General features: G+C 43.7%; 1 protein-coding gene across 4 annotated transcripts in view; it reads right to left on the bottom strand.

Annotated features, from left to right (window-relative positions):
* Positions 1-12,141, bottom strand: part of KMT2E (lysine methyltransferase 2E (inactive)) — a 61,606-nt gene extending 49,465 nt beyond the window's left edge. Inside the window, exons 1-3 of one of the 4 annotated variants that reach the window (XM_065743620.1) lie at positions 11,828-12,141; positions 4,302-4,361; positions 910-968 (exon numbers count right to left, since the gene is read on the bottom strand). The gene's annotated coding sequence lies outside the window, so the exon portion shown is untranslated. The remainder of the gene's footprint in view (positions 1-909; positions 969-4,301; positions 4,362-11,827) is intronic. The other 3 variants (XM_065743623.1, XM_065743619.1, XM_065743622.1) reach the window with 3 other exon arrangements.
* Positions 12,142-18,752: the final 6,611 nt, after the last annotated feature.

The following is an 18,752-nucleotide window of genomic DNA, read 5'->3' on the forward strand; positions in this document are numbered from 1 at the left end:
TGCAATGCTATAGGCTTGGGGCAGAATGGCTTGAAGAATGTAGAGAGGAAAAGGACCTGGGGGTGTTGGTTGATGCTCGGCTTAACATGAGCCGGCAGTGGGCCCAGGTGGCCAAGAAGGCCAACGGCATCCTGGCCTGTATTAGAAATAGTGTAGCCAGCAGGAGCAGGGAGGTGATCATCCCCCTGTACTCAACTCTGGTATGGCCGCACCTCGAGTACTGTGTTCAGTTTTGGGCCCCTCACTACAAGAAGGACATTGAGGCCCTGGAGCGTGTTCAGAGAAGGGCAACAAAACTGGTGAGGGGTCTGGAGCACAAGTCTTATGAGGAGCGGCTGAGGGAGCTGGGATTGTTTAGTCTGGAGAAGAGGAGGCTCAGAGGAGACCTTATTGCACTCTACCACTTCCTGAAGGGAGGTTGTGGTGAGGAGGGGGTGGGCCTCTTCTCCCTGATTAATAATGACAGGACAAGAGGGAATGGCCACAAGTTGCACTGGGGAAGATTTGGATTAGATCTGAGGAAACATTTTTTTCTCTGAAAGAGTGGTCAGGCACTGGAATGGCCTGCCTAGAGAGGTGGTTGAGGCACCGTCCCTAGTGCTGTTCAAGAAGCGTTTAGATGAGGTGCTAAGGGATTTGATTTAGTAGTTGGGTAGGGATAGTGATAGGAGGATGGCTGGACTAGATGATCTTGTAGGTCCTTTCCAACCTAACGTATCTATGAACCTATGGACCTGTCTGGACGCCTACCTGTGCAACCTGGGCTAGGGAGCTGCTCTGGCAGGGGGTTGGACTCTGATCTCTGGAGGTCCCTTCCAACCCCTACAGTTCTGTGATTCTGTGATCTGCCACATGAGAATTACAAAGTATGAAAAAAAAGAAAAGAAAGTAATCAAATATGTTAGATACCTCAAGACTTTGGGATTTCATCATAGAAGACTTCAGGGTCTCTGTAATTATCAGGGTGTCTGTAAATGCAGGACAGAATTTTAAGGATGAAAAATCTAATCAGAATTCTGGCTATTTCAAGAGAGGAAACAGCACTAACTTAAGACAAATAATTTAGATTTTATGCTGCTGCAAGCAAATTTACCTCAAAGTCTTGATCGAATGCCACTGCAAAGATTAACACAAATTACCATCTCTGTTTTGTCTGCTCTGCACCTTTACAAGGTCTGTATACAACATACACGTAACTAGGGAGAAAAATAAAACCTAATTTTTTAACCTAAACCCACTGTCCCACACCCTTTAACTACAGGCAAAACGTTAAGAACAATTTCCTCGAGCAGGATTTAGGTATCAGAACAGTGTAAACATTAAGACCATTCTTCGTCTGGCATGTATAAGTCTGAGGGAATTAAACTGAAGCTGACTGGAACAAATGAAATTGCTGAAACGTTACTTATCTGCACAATTTCTCACCCCTTGCAGGCCAAGGAAGAGCAGGAAGGGTAGAAAAGAGTTATCCAATTTACAGATAAAATTGAAACGCAACATACACAAACCATTTGCATGATAGTCTTGAGTCAAGCCAGATCTTTCAGTTCAACTACCACATGATGCTGATCTGGTTATAACTTCAAGTCAATTTGAATGTAAAAGAAAAATAACCACACTCACACAGTATTAAACCTAAGAATTCTAGCTTCTGCTCCCAGGAGAAAATTCATTCTACTATCTTTCATCTTGGCTTCACGCAGTCATAAAGGATCACTCTGAAACTAACTACATGTTTCCATACCAATGGGGTTCTTATAGGCAGGACAGAGACCAACAAGACAGTATTTCGTTCATAGGTCTACTGACTTGTGCTGACATCAGAGTTATTTGTTTACAGAAGACACCTCAGTTAACAGAGAGATGATCAAGAAATGTTATTGTTTGATTTTCTTACCACATCAGGAAAAATAATCTCTATGGTATGCTGGTGCCTGTCTTCCCCTCAAAAATATTTTCTTTATAAGGGGTGGTAGATAAAAACATTTTTGAAATGTTTTTGGTATTCAACATAACACTCAGAAACTCAGATAAATATCTTAAAATTGAGGCTATTAAATGTATTGCAAAAAGGCAAATAAAAGCACCAGAATTTAGAGAATAAATGTTCTAGAAAGTCTTCTATACATAAATTATTATCAGTTTATTGCATATTCAATTTGAACATTTTCCTCCCCCCTCAAGCCCGATTACATCATATGCTCATACATATTTTGCAATCATTAGCAAAAGCAATTCTTGTCATGCCTGCCTTCAGATTTGCAGGCCAACATTTTTAACCTGCAGTCATGGGAACCACCCTTCTCACAAAGCAGTCCACAAAAACATACCCAGAAAAGGTCAATATACTAGGTACCTATGCTTTAACATAATCTGCACAGGAGAAATTTCTGTAACAATGCACCTATCATTAAAGAGTGTCAGAATCCACAAATTCAGCATGGAGAACTTCCATCCTGAACTGTCACAAAGCCAACAGCTCAACAACTTAAGCATCCCTACCCTGCTTCCCAATCTTTTTTTTTTTTTTCCTAATTGGAGGCATGGCGTGTGTTACATGGAGAAAACAGAAAATTTTATTAGAACAATTCCATGTTCTACTAAATTTCAACTTCTTGTCACCGCTCTGAGCACTCTGACATTTTAACAGAATATGCTGGGTATGATTCAAATATATAATGAAAGTTAACTATAGCATGTGCACATATATATACACATATGCATCTACACACACAGTAATCTGGAAAAACAAATGCAGCATATTTATATACACAAAGTAAATACAACATATTTAAGTAAATGATTATTTATTGTTGACTGCTTCCAAGGAGATAATACATCTTTAACCAGATCTAGAAGCAGAATATGTGAATAAATGACTAATCTTGCCCACAAGGAAGTTCCCTTTCTGTCCCCCCCCTCCTCCCCCCACACAAGCTACACCATAGTATATATTTTGCTAAGAGATTAGGAGGAATACCCAACTCTTAGGCATTCCATCACTGAAGCTGGAATCAGAAGTAGTCATGCCCAGAAACAACTATGGCTCCAAGTCCAGACAACTGCTGACTGCTGCTCCCTATGGTAACCTAACAAAAGTTAGCAGTCTATTTCAAATTTAGAATGAGACAAAAGAGGGTGGAAGGTGAAAACAACAAAACCAAAAACAACCCACCAAGACACAGCAGGCATGCTCAAATACAGTACAAACAATAGGGTACCATTAATGACTGACTCCTGTATACCACACAGAAGAAACAATTTCTTCTAGAAGAATCTGATTTCCCTTGTACTTATACTTTGTATCAAAGCATTCTCACAAGACCTCATGTTCTCCCTCTCTCATAGCAACGTCCTCTTCCTTATCTTCCTCATCATAACATGAGCTAGTCCTGGCATAGCCACAAGCCCCTCAATTCCCTCCTGAGCCAGCCACCCTGACCTACACATTGTCAGTGACCAGATCCACCTCAGCTCTTTCTCACATGCTATTGTGTGGCCAAAAAAAAAAAAAAAAACCCAAAAAAATGTACCTTTGTGGTAGTTTTGGAGTTGTACATGTGACAGCTGGCAGCAAGAAAAGCAAATAATGGCTAATTATGCTGCTTATCCTTGACTCTCCCAGGACAATGCTCAAAGCTGTCCCTTCCCATCCCCTTTAGAATTTTCACTGAGCTTCAACGGTGGTAAGTTATTAAATGTATCAAATTATACTTTAAAGTTATTTGTTGTACTGACACAGACCTAGTCATCATTAAACCAACTTATTAAAGAATCAAGGCTGTTACAGTCAAACTACTACAAGACAAGGTTGCTCTTCATCCCAGTTTGCTTTTAACCCACGCCTCAATGCAGTCAGAACAAGCAAAGCATATTTACGAATATCCTGATGTAATGAATACAAAACTTCACAATCAATGAAGACCTTTGTCCTGCTCAGAATGACAAGCCAACTTCATAAACTGATCTTGATTTTGGGATACAGAATAAAGAAGACTGCCTCCTCCATCAGATTCAAGATTCATATAAGAAAAACCACTGAAGTATCAATTCTCCAGTATGCACATCACACTACATCAACTCTGGTCACTGGAAACAATGCTGTGCCTTAAGAACTCAGCATTACTGAGTCCAAAATCAGTCTGTCAGCAAAATTTTCTGCCATATGACAAACCAGTTTCCATGCGTCCTAGGCTCTCCCCCGCTTACCATCCCATCCAAGTGCACTGCTCTTGTATACCCTAAAAAAAGTGACAGCACTTATGCCGGTCCACTAAAGTGTAAGTAAGACTTCCCCTTACCTCTTCTCTCTCTTCACTCCTCCTTTTCTTCTCTCAGTGGAAGTTAAACAAAATATGGGACTAGGAAGAGAAAAAGAATGAGTGGTAGAGGGAAAACAAAGGCAAATGCAGTTACAGAAAGAATAGGAACTAATTTACTGAAAATAAATCTACCAAAGCAACTGCAAGCAGAGGCATACAGAAAATAGCATGCTTGTAGATTTGATTTTACTTTCACAGAAATCCAGTACCTCAAATTAAAAATTAGCTTCCAATCACATGACATGCCTACTTACATTTTCTAAAAACTTGCCATACTTTTTGAAGCAAACCAGGCACAAAAAGGCCTACCCACTTGAGCATTAGCAATTATTTGAAGGGGAGAATCGAGAAATTAAAACATGCAAGAAAAAGTGCAGTGTATGAAGGAGCTTAAGAGAGAAGTGTACTTTTTGATAACAATACTGCTTACTGCTTTGACAACTATACAGCAGAGTCTCAGCTACATGAATGTTAATTCATGCATTGCACTGTATCACTACAAGATATAAAACTGAAGTACTAAGAAAACTAATAACCCAGTTTCCCTGTTAAAATATCTTGGTTTAAGTCAGTATTTGCAGCACCTGTCTCCCTGCAAGCACTTCTCCATCTAACGTGAAATGGAAAATAATTGTTTACTAAACATGCAGGCGTTTTTTAAAAGTTACACGATGATTCCTTAAGAAAAAAACCCAAAACATTTAAGTCTGTTCCTAGTCAATGTTCCGTACACATTCCACATGCACTGTCTGTAAGCGAAAGAGCTAACAAAATGTAACTACACAGTGGTTCAGCCACTGGAAGGACTGAACTCCCAGGAGCCACTGTTCCTCTCAAGAAGGAAGGTCACGCTTCTGGAGGGAAAGGGAATCTAAGACTACAAATATGTATACACAACAGTTAGTGACTTCAACAATCTCAGCATTTTGCTGACTTCACAACAAGTACAATAACTCATTTGTTTCTGTGCTGCACAGTAAGATTTCAAGGCCTACTGTAGTTACTTAGGTATCTACTATACAGTAAATTGTTAACAGTTTTCCAAAGTCTGACATATCAGCCAAACTAATTACTGCTTTGTTTTCACTGAGGTAGATTAAAAAAGAACAACAACAAAAAAACAAACAGTTCCTCTGCCTTATCAATGACATTGGACTCATGAATAGCACAACAGTGCTTCCACTTTTAATCCTGCTAATAGTTTGTAGGCATTCAACTGAATGCTGTACTTGTGCTGAGGAACCTAAGCACAGGACAGTCAAAGTAGCTCTCTTCTAAACAAGCCTTAATTCTTCCCAGTAGATATAAACCCTTCTTACACAATTTTAACCGCAAGTCAACCTGGACTGTATTTCTTGGCAACAACCTGGCAATATTTTGATGTTCTTTAGTAAGGCGCTGGGAGGAGGGAGATGGCAAGGGAACAGACGGGGGGGGGAAAAGGGGGGGGGAAGATGACTACGTCATGTTCAACAAAAAACACAAAAAACACCTAATTTTAACATAAAAAATGAATTAAAACCACTTTCTTTTCAATTGCAATGACCTTGCAAAAGTATACTAACTGATCTGCACTAAGAAATGTAGCTATTCCACATTTATACCTTCATGGATGTGTGTTTTCAAATAAGAGTTCAGTGTATATTTTAATTGTAGCAACAAAGATAAGAAATACATAATCTTGGAATAAACACAGCAAAGAGATTCTGCCCAGCAATGGAAGCACAAAAGACAGCTTTCATCTCAGCATACTTTCATCTCTGCCACACGGAGTAAAAAAAAGATGCAGAGTTTCTTTCATTGCTCCCAGGGAAAAGGAGGTAAGTGACTGGAAAGAAGGAGAGAGCAGAGAACAAATATCTGAATGTTATGCATGTTTTTTATTTTATCTTTAATCAATGGTAGTAACACAATTTTTTGGTAATGAATATTTAAGATTCCCATTGAGCCTTCCTACTCCATTAAAAAAAAAAAGCAACTTACTACTTTGGTGAGACATCTGAAGGAATAACTTTATCCTCAAAGACAGTACGACAGCTATTCTAATTTTTAAATCAATTATGTACAAAGTTAGTAGTAATTCCTTCACAGTTCTACAACACCTTCAGAAACTGAATGAGAGGTGTAATCTCACCATACCTTCCCCCCAAAAAACCTCTTTAAATTTAAACTGTTGTAATTCTCAAGCCTTCACCTTCAGTTTAAGTAGTAACACCAAAAAACATACCTCATTCTAAAAAGTTTCTTTAAACCAACAGTTAAGACAGGATTAACTGTCTAGACTTGGAATATCAGCTGTCTTGTGATACTGAAACACAGTCCCATTATAACCATACTAATTAGGAGTTCACTGCTTTGTCTACTCAAGGCAAAATAAGAGCATCACCCCCTGTGAAAGGAAAAAAAACAACAAAAAACAACCAACTATCTGTAGATGTAGTCCAATTAGAACAGTTAAGAATTAACGAACACTAATTCGATTTAAATATTCAGAACTCCTCCAGTTAAAAGATCCAAACCTACCACCCCATATACATCTTTAATTCTCATTCTGGAAAGGGAGGATGGTATTTTAACCATTCTCCATATCATCTATCCATCAAAAATCAACAATGCACAAGATATTATAGGTCCTTCTTTTCAAGCTGCAATCTAAACTATGATAACATCATTAAAACCTACTCATGTAATACCTTCTTTGAACCTGACAGTATTTCTTTTTTAGATGAAGATATAAAAGTGAATGATTACCTAGATTACAGGGGCATAAAACAATACACAGAAAGCGGCTAGAGATGAGAGTGAACTTCTTTAAAACCTTATCTAAACCTGAACTGTTACATTTTAATACATCTATCTTTCAAAAACTGTTAACCAAAAACTACAATCTCTGTTATTTTTGCATCCCATCCTAGGCCTGATTTTCCAAACTGCTGATGCCTTGCAAGCCTCATGTAAGTTTTACAACACTGCAGTTTAATCTAAGCTGTGTATAAACTATCACATGAAAGGAAAGATAGCACTCCTTCAATAAAATATGCAAAACTAAAACGTTTCACTTGCACAGGATGCAATCTACATGCTACTGCAATTACTTCTCATTTGTGCTTTTGAAGCAAACAACTTCAGTGGTCATCAACTTACCACAGGTCTTACGAATATTTAAATTTACAAAATAAATAAATAAACATTTTAAGTTAGAGATGTTAAAAAACACACTTTGTACAACAAAACTCTTCAAAGGCTTACAGACAGCCTTAATTATTAAAATCTTATAACAACCTGCAGAGCTTAAAATCCTGCCAGTTGCCTTAACACATTAATATATTAAGATTCGTGAAAGGAAATAAAAGCAATCTCAGTATCTGCTAGCAAATATATGAAATCTTGACAAGGTTTCTTTTAAATAAGCCCTTTGTTATGCCTTAGAGGTAACAACCGTTTTGTCTTTGAACTTGATTATAGCAGGTTTTTTTGTAGGTCACGAGCAGAATTTTGGATCCTGAAAGAGATTAGGTCAACTTTTAAGGGTGAAGTTCCTTTTTGTAAGCAGACAACTGCATGAAACATTCATCATGCAACCTTAAAAAGCCCTAGTTTACAATTAACACTGTAAATAACCCAGAACTTGAAAGAATAAGGAACAAGAAGTGATTTTTTTCCTTTCTTAGTCCACGTTCTACATGTGCTGATGACATCTCAGTTAAAAAACAACAAGTCATATTTCATTCCTAGCAATAAATCAAAACCCCTGTTTGTACAGTGGAAACATTTGAACACAGTACCTGCTCCAGAAACACTGCCCAACATTTGCTTTTGAGAGGAATTCACAAATGATCATTTGTATGGAAGTCACAAGACCAGTAGGATAGCTGGACTTGCTTAGGGTCACTCTGGAACTCTGAATCAGCTTTTATTATCTGCATCACTCTACTCAATTTATTGTTAGATTTCTATATGAAAACAGCAGAATACTTTCATTACATCTCCATTTATATTAACGTGTTTATAACAATGATTCAACATTTATATACATTGTTCCTTCACTAAATCCCACAAACAGGCTTACTAAAATTAAGGTTGCTGTTAAATCAGACTGAGATCAGCCCTCCAACTGCACAGCCTTCATCCAGCACGATGCCTGCTGCTGTACTTCTCTGCAGCAGAATTACTAAGTCAGCTGTGTGCACTGAAACCCAACCAGAGATTTGAGGTAACAGAACTCCAAATAGTAACCTGAGTTTTGGTACTAAAAGAAACTTCCTCTACGTGCAGCTTCAAACGCCAGTATTTCTTCCTCTAAAGCTTCTGAGATGGCAAAAAAGTTCACTCAAAAAGCATACAGCTGTAACAGTTGAGCTGATTCTTACTGCAGATAGGAAAAAACCCAAAGACAATAGTAAAACCACTTGTGTGACCTCTGTGTTATTTTAACACATCAAAATTGTAATTGTAACAGAACATCTGCAAATCAGAAATGTCTTAAAAAATTCAGGTTGCAAACCTCTTTTTATAGAGCTTTCATTAGTTGGTGGTGAAATATTTTTAATGAATATATACGTGAGCAAAAAAAAACATCAATGAAGTTTAAAAATAAAGCTGGAATTTCCTTTCTAATATCTCCTTAAACAGGTCTGTTTTCAGATCACAGATCTGTTTTACAAATGGAGAAACTGAGTCACAAAGACAAAGTGACTCACTGTAACATACATTAGGGAAATTGGAAGATCTCAACATTCCCCAAAAGGCCTTAATGCAAAAAAACTGCAATCCACAGAAGCTGTGTTTAGGTACTCCAATTTCTGAGTTTCATTCCCAACCCCCAATAGTACTTTCTGCAAACTGTGCAGAATTGTCTCTTTTAACCTGGAATTGAACATCTGCCTGAGAACATGACTGAGGCCACGAAACAGCAGTGTGGCCCTTCAAGCTGTGATGTTAAAAAAAAGTAGTCAAGAAAACACCTAGAAAGAGGAAATAAAAAGGCAAATCTTTTTTAAAGAGACTTATACCTACAACTCCTCAGAATGGTAACTACATTCTTTCCAGTAAGCGGACAGCAATGTGATATAGTATAAATAAATAAATATAATTTGTAGAATATGAGGAAGGTATCATTGGCCCACGAACGCCTCACTTGGTGGTTGAAATCACACGGCCTTTGGCCTCAAAACATAGGAAAGGCGAGCGTTAACAACACAAAGTCTTTCCATCTTAACATTCAACTTCAGGTGCATCTTAAATCACGTATCTGTGCCGTGAGATATATGAGTAGTATCTAAATTAAAATTTGTCAGAGTTTGAAGACAATTTTGCCATTTCAGTAATTCACTTTTGATTGTTTCAATCCAGAAGCTTCTAAAGCTATAGTGGAATACAAACTCACACCTCATCAAACCGAGAAAAATATTAAAGAAAAGCATACAAAAACAAAAGCAACATACACAAATTTCTTTTCTGTTGCTGCTGGGGGAACATACAGTTGGTGGTAGTTACAGTTTGTACCAAACCACACTACACCAACCACCAAATCCTTGTGACTTCCCTTCCCCCCACCCAAACGTATTTATAGTGGTGATACTAAAAGGTTCATATTTCATTTTGAAAAAAAATTAGAGGTTAGGAATTGCAATTTTACTCTGTATTTGTATGTATATCGTCATACATACGCTTTATGAAGGAATATAAAAAACAAATTAAAGAAAAAGCCTAATGCTAAGATTGCATGGTTGCAGAAGAAATTCTACATCTTAATAGACTAACAGGTTATAACACTTGGGGAAATAATGCGTGCAGGATTAAGTTCTTTCAGCATTCCCAAACCATGAAGGCGGGGGATTACCATCCCAATGTCCAGCAAAGGTATTTCCTGGAAGGTGAACGTGACGTTCATGAATGTGATTCCACCTGGAATCTGGTTGACAGAATTAGTGATCTGCATCTCCTTAGGTTGAAAAATATTACTGACTGGCGAGAGATGACAAGCAGATACACGGCACCTACTGTAAGGCAGGAGCATTTTCCAAACTACTACACCGGCAGACGTACCACCTCACAGCAGCCCATCCACACCCCTCAGAGAAGCACTCGTGCCTCTTCCCACCCCCTGCTTCCCCGACAAGAGTGGTCTCGTTCACTTGCCTTTCACACACATAACCAATAAAATTAATCAGCTGGAACACAGCATTTTTAAATTGCAGTAAAGTCAAGAGATGTTTTGCGCATTATTTGAAGAGAAGGGGCTTTTCATTTTAACAGAATAAGGCTGTAATACGCTGCAGACAAACGCGCTGCATGGGGTGTGGAGGACCCGAGCTGATTAGATTACCACAACATCAGCCTGAGGCCGCCATTTTTAGAATCTCTAAAGGACAAAAGAGGGAAATTAAGAAATTTACTCTACATTTTTTGAAAAGTAACTTTAAAAGTGTGGTCACCATAATCAATTAATTGTGCACTGTAACTACAGCCATGGATAAATCTCTTTTTCTACGACCCAAGCCCTCAATAATCGAAACGTTTCATTATTATTCCCTCAATATACTGTAAATAAACAGAGTAAAGCGTTCCTGAAGCTAGCTGCAGCACGGAGCCCGTGCCCTCCGCGACACGGGGTGCACCATGTTATGGACCTCCCGGCTCCCGCGCGTCCCTAATGGCCGAGAACGGGGGGAATACCTTCATAATCAGACTGTATTACGTTTCCCTACCCTATTTAGGGCTGTACACTGAACCGTTGCTTCTCCTCCCCTACGTCCGCAGCAATAGGGGCTGCTCCGCCAGCATTTATTTCCCTGTGACTAAAATACGCCAGCCAAGGAAGGCGAACGCTGGCTACAGGCGCCGAAGCGAGAAAGGGATGCGCCAATATCACTACTCACAAGCCCGAGAAAGGGGGTGGGGAGAACGATCCCCTTTTAAATCGGCACAGAAACTCCTGAGGACAGCTTCCCTGCACCAGGTTACCCAGGAGCACGGACAGGAGCGGGGGGCAGAGGGGAGGCGGGGGGTGGGGGAGGCAGGGAGACGAGGCCTGCAACGACCATTTTAGTGTCACAAAGCACAAACATACAGGATGGAGGAAGAGGAGAGGGCTCCCCGAGCTCCATACAACTCGATAAGCAGTCCCAAATAACGCACGAAGCCCTTCCTAAAACCCACCCGCCTGAGGAAGGTCTGTTTTTGCCTCACAGCCTCTCCTGGCTCTTTTTCCAGGCATAACGCATAAATCTGGCAGAACTGCCAAAAAAAATTCCCCTCGGCTCCTCCAGCTACACTAACCCGCCATATTCACAAGCTATAGCGACGGTCTGCCATTTTTTTTTAGTCAAACCCCACAAAAGGAAAAACGAACGCAAGGCAACTTCAGCAGGACCTAAAGGCGGCCGATGGCGGGCAGCCTCGCTCGGTGGGGCACGCAGCCGTCCCTACGGCGTTTACCCCCCCGTCCCTGCCCCCGTCCCCCAGCACCCGGCAGAACGCGGCGGCACCGAGCACGGACTCACCTGTTATGGTGACAGGCCCACAGCAGCACCCCTCAGCCGGGCCCCCTCCTATCCCAGCCCGCTGCAGCTGCCCCGCTGCGGAGAGCCCTGCCCTGGGCAGGACCGACCCTCAGCGCTCTGCTAAAAGAAAGAAAAGGAAGGGGAGAGCCCTCCTCCCTCAGCACCAGCTGAATGCACAGCGACCGACGGGGTCCGGCTGAGAAGCGCCTGTGCCTCGGGACCTGCGTACAAACCCCGCTACCGCCCCTGCTCCCGTGTCTCCCTCCTTTCAGCCTCCTACGCTCCCTTCTATGTCACTGCCTCTCTCTGGGAAAATGGCGTCCGCTCTCCCCTCCCTCCCCCTGCACGGGCTCACCCGCCCCTCCTGGCAGGGGCAGGGTTACCAAAGCGAAGCCAAGCGACCGCCATTTTGCTTGTGGGCTGGAGCGCGGGCTGCGCCCGCCGACAGCTCAGTGTCCATGTTACAAAAGCTCCCTGCTCCTTCACGGCGGGGGCACCGAGCAGAGGCGCAGCTGTGTGTTCGGCCGCTCGCCCCGGCATCCTGCTGGCGGCCGGCGTTAAGCTCAGTTACGTCCGCCCGTCGCTAACCTCCAACAGAGGGGTACATTTTCCTGGCAGAGCCGCGCGCAGGAGGAGCGGGAGGTGCGAGCGAGCCCGCATTAGAGCGGCGCGGGGCTCTGAACGACCGCTGTGGGGGGGATTGAGGAATAGAACGACTTTCTTCCGTTCCTTGGAGCGTTCGGGAACGGCGCTTCTTCCACTCGGCATCGAACCCCGTTCTTCTCCAGGCAACAGAACCAGGCGAACGCTCGGCTTTGTACGGACCGCGCGGGCCGCTCGGCGCTGCCGCTCCCCCCCCACCCCTCCCCCAGCCGCGTCCCCTCCCCGCTCTTCCTGGCCTCAGCCCCTCCGGCGCAGTGAGGGAGGGGAGGCGGCGGTGGCTGGGGTTTCATTCGACGCCCACCAGGGGCTGAGCGAGCCTCCTTCAGTGCGCAAACGCGGGGCACCGGATAAAAGCGGGGCTGGCAGCCGCAGCCCTACCTCGATGGAGCCGCTGCACGCGGGCGACCGGAGAAGCCGCTAGCGGCCGCGCCGTTAGCTAAAGCGTTTCCCCCCACCCTCCCTCTCTCGGCGGGGCTCTAATGGGCGCTGTGCGGCAGGAGGGAGCCGAGGTGAAGGGATCCGCTCGGACACAGCGGAGGCGGCTGTGGTGGGGCAGTGAGCCTGAGGGAGGAGGGAGGCGATTAAACGTCTTGTGACATGGCGGAGTCTATGGGTATTTTTTCCTGTCTAACTCTCCTGTTGCGTGTGTCTTTTTGTTTCTCTCTTTCTCTCTCTCCTCAGGGTGCTTGGCCGAGGCAGCTCGCTCGGGTTCTGCCTGTTGTTACGCGAAATGGCGGCCGGCGGCTCGGTGGGTTTGGTCGTCGTCTTTTTTTTTTGTTGTTTTTTTTTGTCTGTGTTTTTTTTTCCTTCCTCCTTCCCCTCCTCTTCCCCTCCCCCACTCGTGCCTCGGCTGCGGCTCCGCTGCGAACCGCGGTGGGGACTGAGGCAGGAGGGGGGCGGGGGGGTGGAGGGGCGGGCACTGCGCGCATCCAATGGGCGGTCCCCCCGGGCTGCACGGCGCGCCCCCATTGGCTGGCGCTGACATCATCCTGCAGCAGGGGCTGCCGCAGCCGGGCAGGGTCGGCGCCGCCGGGGGAGGTTGGTGCAGAGGGAGAAAACGGGCGCCATGATCCCAGCGCGAGGGAGGACGGCGCGGGCGGGGGATCCCCGGCGAAAAGGAAAGCGGGAAAAGGCCTCGGCTTCTCCTTCCTTAGCGGGGCCGGGAGGAGAGGAGCGGGAAAAGAGAGAGAGAGGAGCGGCCTGCGCCTACTTTTGTAACTGCGTCAGTCCAAGATGGCGCAGGGTCTCCCTGGAGAGGGAAGGGAGCCGCACGTCCGCCGGAGGTCATGTGACCGCGCTGCATTCCTGTGGGCTTTGGCTGCCGCCCAACGCGGCTGAGGTGGCGGCGGCGCCCGGGAGAGTTCGTGCTTCCCCTCCCCCAACGCCGCCGTTGCCGCGTCGCTTCCCCTTCCCTTCCCCCTTGTAACCCCGCGCGCGAGGGCGTAGCCGCCGCCGAGGAAGGTTCTCGTTGCTCTCCCTTCTCCCCGCCCCTCTCCCGGGTGTAGCTGCGCTCGGGGGACGTCCTCTGTCCCATCCGCCCTCCGCTGCTGTAGCGCCCTCCTCGGCCTCCCCTCCCCGATGTAAGTCAGGCTCCGAGTAACCGAGCGGAGGCTCTGGGCCCTGCGAAGTGACCTCATGACAGCTGTGCGGCACTGCGGGTGCGGGGGGCCGAGGGAAGTGCTGGAGCCTGCTCACGTCTGCTCCGTCAGAACAGTGCTGCTGGGTGGGAAAAGCAGCGCCAGGGTTGTGTATGTGTGTGCGTGCTGCCGGATCCTGTGGTGGGAGCTGCGTGGCGCGCGTTGCAGTTAGGCCGCAGAGGGCCTGTGCTGTTAGCACAGGGATTTAGGTGTGTACGTAGGGAAAATGGACCTGTGGCGTGCAGGTACTGTAGGCGTCCCTTGTCTTACTGCAGGAGGGTTGAAGGAGAACGATCTGGTCGCACAAGTCTGGCCTAGGCTTTATACAGTGTTAAAATGTATGCTCTAGCTTTGTATTTTATCTCAGGATTCGGGGCGAAGGAGGGTGGAGTGTGAAAAGTGTACGTTTTCCAACTCTTAACAATTCTCAAGGAGTGCAGCTCTTGCTGTTTGGGTGGGGTGCTCTTGCTTTCGGAGCAGTTGGGTGCTGGTGCCCAACGTCTCATTTTTGTATGATACAACCTAACCCAGCAAACAAACAACAGTTAAAGTTGCTGAGACAAATTATGGTGATTTGTTACGTTTAGAAACGGTTGGCAGCACTTTTCCAGATCTTAGTATGTTCACAGGTGTGGTTTGTTGCTTTTCTGTGCAGCAGCAGCCTGGTGGGGCACAAAGCTTGAATTTCTGGTGAATGCGTTAAAACGACTGAGTATGTGACTAATGCAGAATCCTGTATAATAGACGCTACTTAATGTGTTACATAAGTAACGTGAGGTGGAGCTTGGTTGCATAAGAAGTGGCTGGGGATGGGGAGCTGCTGTACACAGTCTATATTAGCTGCAACTAGAGCCTACAGGGCATGTGTGCTGGGGAGGGGACCAGTGGGCTTGGGAACATCTGATAGTGCTACATTTTTCCTTTGTACCCGGAAAGAAATTGAGACAGTAATAAAGGATGACAAGCTTTTTACGGTTTGGAATCTCATCTGAGCTTAACTTCTGCAATGCATTCTGTTTCCTGAAAGAAACCCCCCTTTTTTGAGTATCAGATGGTGGCTGTCAGCTGAGCCTTGCAGCAGACAGTTCTGTGCGGGGTACTACAAAGAGCACAATTCTTGATCCTAGAGGTTGTTAATGCTATTCAGAAAAATGAAACACTGGAAGTAGGGTTAGGAGGAGGCCGTTGGTTTGTTGACCAAACATGTAAGTGACGGGATTATTGTTTCTTCGTGTATAGACAGTGTAGCACAAAGTTGATAATTGTTTTGTAATAGAAGCATCTAGAGAAGCTTCTAGTGCATGGTGATTCTTAGGAGATAGATTTTTTTGGGGGGGGGGAAGGGGGAGAGGGGGAACATGTCATGAACATTGCCTTGGATTTCTACTAAGTGGAGAGCATTAAAGTGAACTGAAGATGATGAAAAATACATTTCTACTTCATTATCACTTGCATCTTGGCTCCTATTCTGTGATTACAGAGTAGGGAGCAATTGTCTATCTCACTGTAAGGGAGCAGTCTGAATTCTTACTTTCTTATATAACTAGCTCATGTAGAGTACTCAGAAATCAAAAGTTTCTCTGTGATGGAGAGCTTTAATTTCTAAATAAACTTTTTTAGGTAGCTCCTGTTAATACCAGATTTTTCTTTAGGAATCAGGAGGTGAGCTTTCTTAAAAGTTCTCTGTAACTGGTAGTTTGTTGTAAAAGCATTTGAATTGTAGGGTCTATGTTCTTATTAAACCACAGAGATGAAGGAACATTCTAATAAGAATTTTGTTCAAGGCAATCTTGTTAGCTGTTTTCAGGGAAGCACTATGTTCTGTGGGAACAAGTGGTGTTGTAGTGCAGTCTTGAAATTGTGATGTTTTCTGAAATTACTACTGCTGCAGGAGATGGAAAACAGCAAATGTACATACATGAGATAGAAACCTATGGGAAGGGGATTTGCTTGAAGGCCAGTCTGTAAGGTATGCCTTTAACTGGAAGACGTGGGAGGGGAAGGGAGGTGTTTTAAAAGTAGTTTGTATTTATGGTAGCCAACCAGGGAGAGAAGTAATTTCTACTTAACTGTAATTCTTCCCTTTTACTGAGGGTATTTCAATTGGCTGGGTGTTCTCCAGCGGTTAGACTTACAGTTCTAACTTGCCATGATAGCCTGTCTGTGCGTGTGTATATGGTCTGTCCGTTTGCTGAGACCTGTTATTAAGCAGGACTGTTTACAGTACTAGTCATGCAAAGACTGACAAGAGTTCAAGGGTATGTAGAGGAGAAGGGAGGGGGGGATACTAAGCGTAATAGATCCGAGTGTGCATTAATGCCATAGTTGAAACAGTTGAAGCGGTGCTCATGCTGAAAGATGATCCTGTAGCTCTTCCCAGCTGTTCATTCTTGCTTCTGCGCTGCCTTTTTTTTTATTTTTTGTAACGGCACAAGTGTTCGTATGGGAAGTGGCATAGGAGAACAGATTTAGCTAAAGCCTGATCATAATGGATCATTTTTGAATGTGAATGTTGGCTGTGTGGTTTCACAAACACTCCTGCTTGAACAGGGATAGAAGAAAGCTGCAGGGAGAAAGAAGAGAGATGTGCAAGTTTTACCTGTTTATGTTTTGGGTTTTTTTTTTTTTTTTTTTTTTGTTTCCTTTGTTATTAAAGATGCAGTTCTGTAAGGAATCAAAGGGGCAAATCCTAAAGGCACTTGACCTATAGAGTCAGACTCATTATAATCCTTGCTTAAGGAGTCAGGAATATTTAAAATAAATAATAATTAAAAAAACTAGTATGTAAGGCGCTGCTGGGTTGACCTGCAGTTGTAGGACCTGCAGGTGGCAGGGTCATTTCAGATGCGTGGTAGGACAGCCTACGAGAATGACTAGGCTAAGAACAGAATTCCAGTTTAGAGTTCACAGGATTTTTGACTTAATGAGCTTATTTTATTGGAACAGCATGGAACTTGAGATAGACTTCCTTGCTAATGAAGTGAGTGGTAATCTAATAACTGGACTGTTGGGTGAAGAATTAGTCATATAGGAAGGGTTCTAAGCTAACCTTAGAAAAACTCATGGTCTCAGTGGATCACAACGGTTGCTAGTCAAATTAATATGCATTATTTGCTTGTATATCAGTGACTTTCCTAAAGAAAAAAAAAACAGTCATTGTCAACAGATATTTCCACCTGGATTTGGAAGGAGGGTTCAGGATTTGCAGCAGCAGGACAGAAGCATCCTTTGCATGCCACTTGAGGGTTTGTGTTAGGATAAGCTTTTCAGAAAAAAAAATCAACTATTTCAGAAGAATTAGTAAGGGTTTTTCTGTGGAAGAACAGCCAGTTATTGGCTGGCTGTAAAAATAAAAAAGATAATGAAAACAGTTGAGCTTGCTCCTGAGAGGGGCAAGCTTACAACTAGTGTGTGGTCAGTTTCTGAGGTGTAATCAGTGTTTGCACTGGTAGAGCACACTGGTGGGGCTTTCTTAATGCCTAAGGTAGTAGTTTCCCTTTGTTTTGTACTGATAGCCCGGAAGTCCAGTCAATAATGTTCTTCAGAGATGCTGGAAATAGTCAGCAAGTGGATTACTCTTCAATTGGTGTTAAGGTGAAAGTGCGGTGTGCTCAGCTGTGGTTCTTACTGGTTTCTAGGAGGAGAATGGAAAATACTGCTGCTTGTTGACTTGTATGGTTACAATGTGTTGTACAGAAGGGGCTCCTTACCTCTGCCAAAACTTCTTAGGCTGACTTGTGTGGAGGGAACTTTTTTCAAACAGGTAGGGAACAAGAGCAGTTACCACTCAGTTGACCACTCTTGTGGTCAGGCATGAAAGCACCGTTTTACAGCTTGTTAATGATGCACAGATATGCAGCATTTCTTTTTCAATGGTAGAATGCAACTGGAGTGCAGCATTACTTAATGTCTCTTGGAAGGATCAACTTCAGAAGACTGCTGTAGTCCTGGTCAGCATGGCCTGTACAGAATTATGATGACTGAATGCTGTATTCTGAATGGGAAGCTTTCTGACTGGCTACAGTCGTGTTTCCTTCCTGCTAACCTCAGTAGGTTGGCAACTAATGAAGTTTTTTGATTCTTAATATCTGTACAGGGATTAATATGTATACTCCTGTTTGGTTGGTTGTCATATGTTCAGGTCTTTAGCAGCTGCTGGGTGAGTGTTAATACAGTTGCAATATACAAAACACATACAAGTCCAAGGCTGACTTGTGTGGCAGATCTGGGGTATCACTAGCAAAACTAGTGGGGATGACACAACAGGGGAGGAGTTGTGTAGAAAATAGGTACTTAGCATCTAGTTCTCCTGCTAAACTATCTGTTCTTTCTGCCTCCTGTGCTCCTGCCCTCCTCTGCCTGATGAGATCAGTGTCACGTGGTTCCCTAAATTTAAGTGAAATGAAAAAGAAACTAGAGATTTATAGTACTGCTGCTTTTAGTGTAACCTAGGCTGTAGCTTTGATTGGTCTTTTACCAGGATAATCCCCTTCTAAGTGCTGAATTGAAGTGGTTCTGCTGCTTCGTTTTTGGCTGTGATGTTTGTACTGCTTGATGTAGTCTTACTGAGACAAGAGAAGACATCCCTCCAGGAAAGACGGCGGGCTTTCTAATTAAAAGACTTA

The sequence above is a fragment of the Cyrtonyx montezumae genome, unplaced genomic scaffold (genome assembly GCF_038088225.1).
Source record: "Cyrtonyx montezumae isolate F1298 unplaced genomic scaffold, pur_monq_1.0 scaffold_3, whole genome shotgun sequence".
In the NCBI taxonomy this organism is placed as follows: domain Eukaryota; kingdom Metazoa; phylum Chordata; class Aves; order Galliformes; family Odontophoridae; genus Cyrtonyx; species Cyrtonyx montezumae.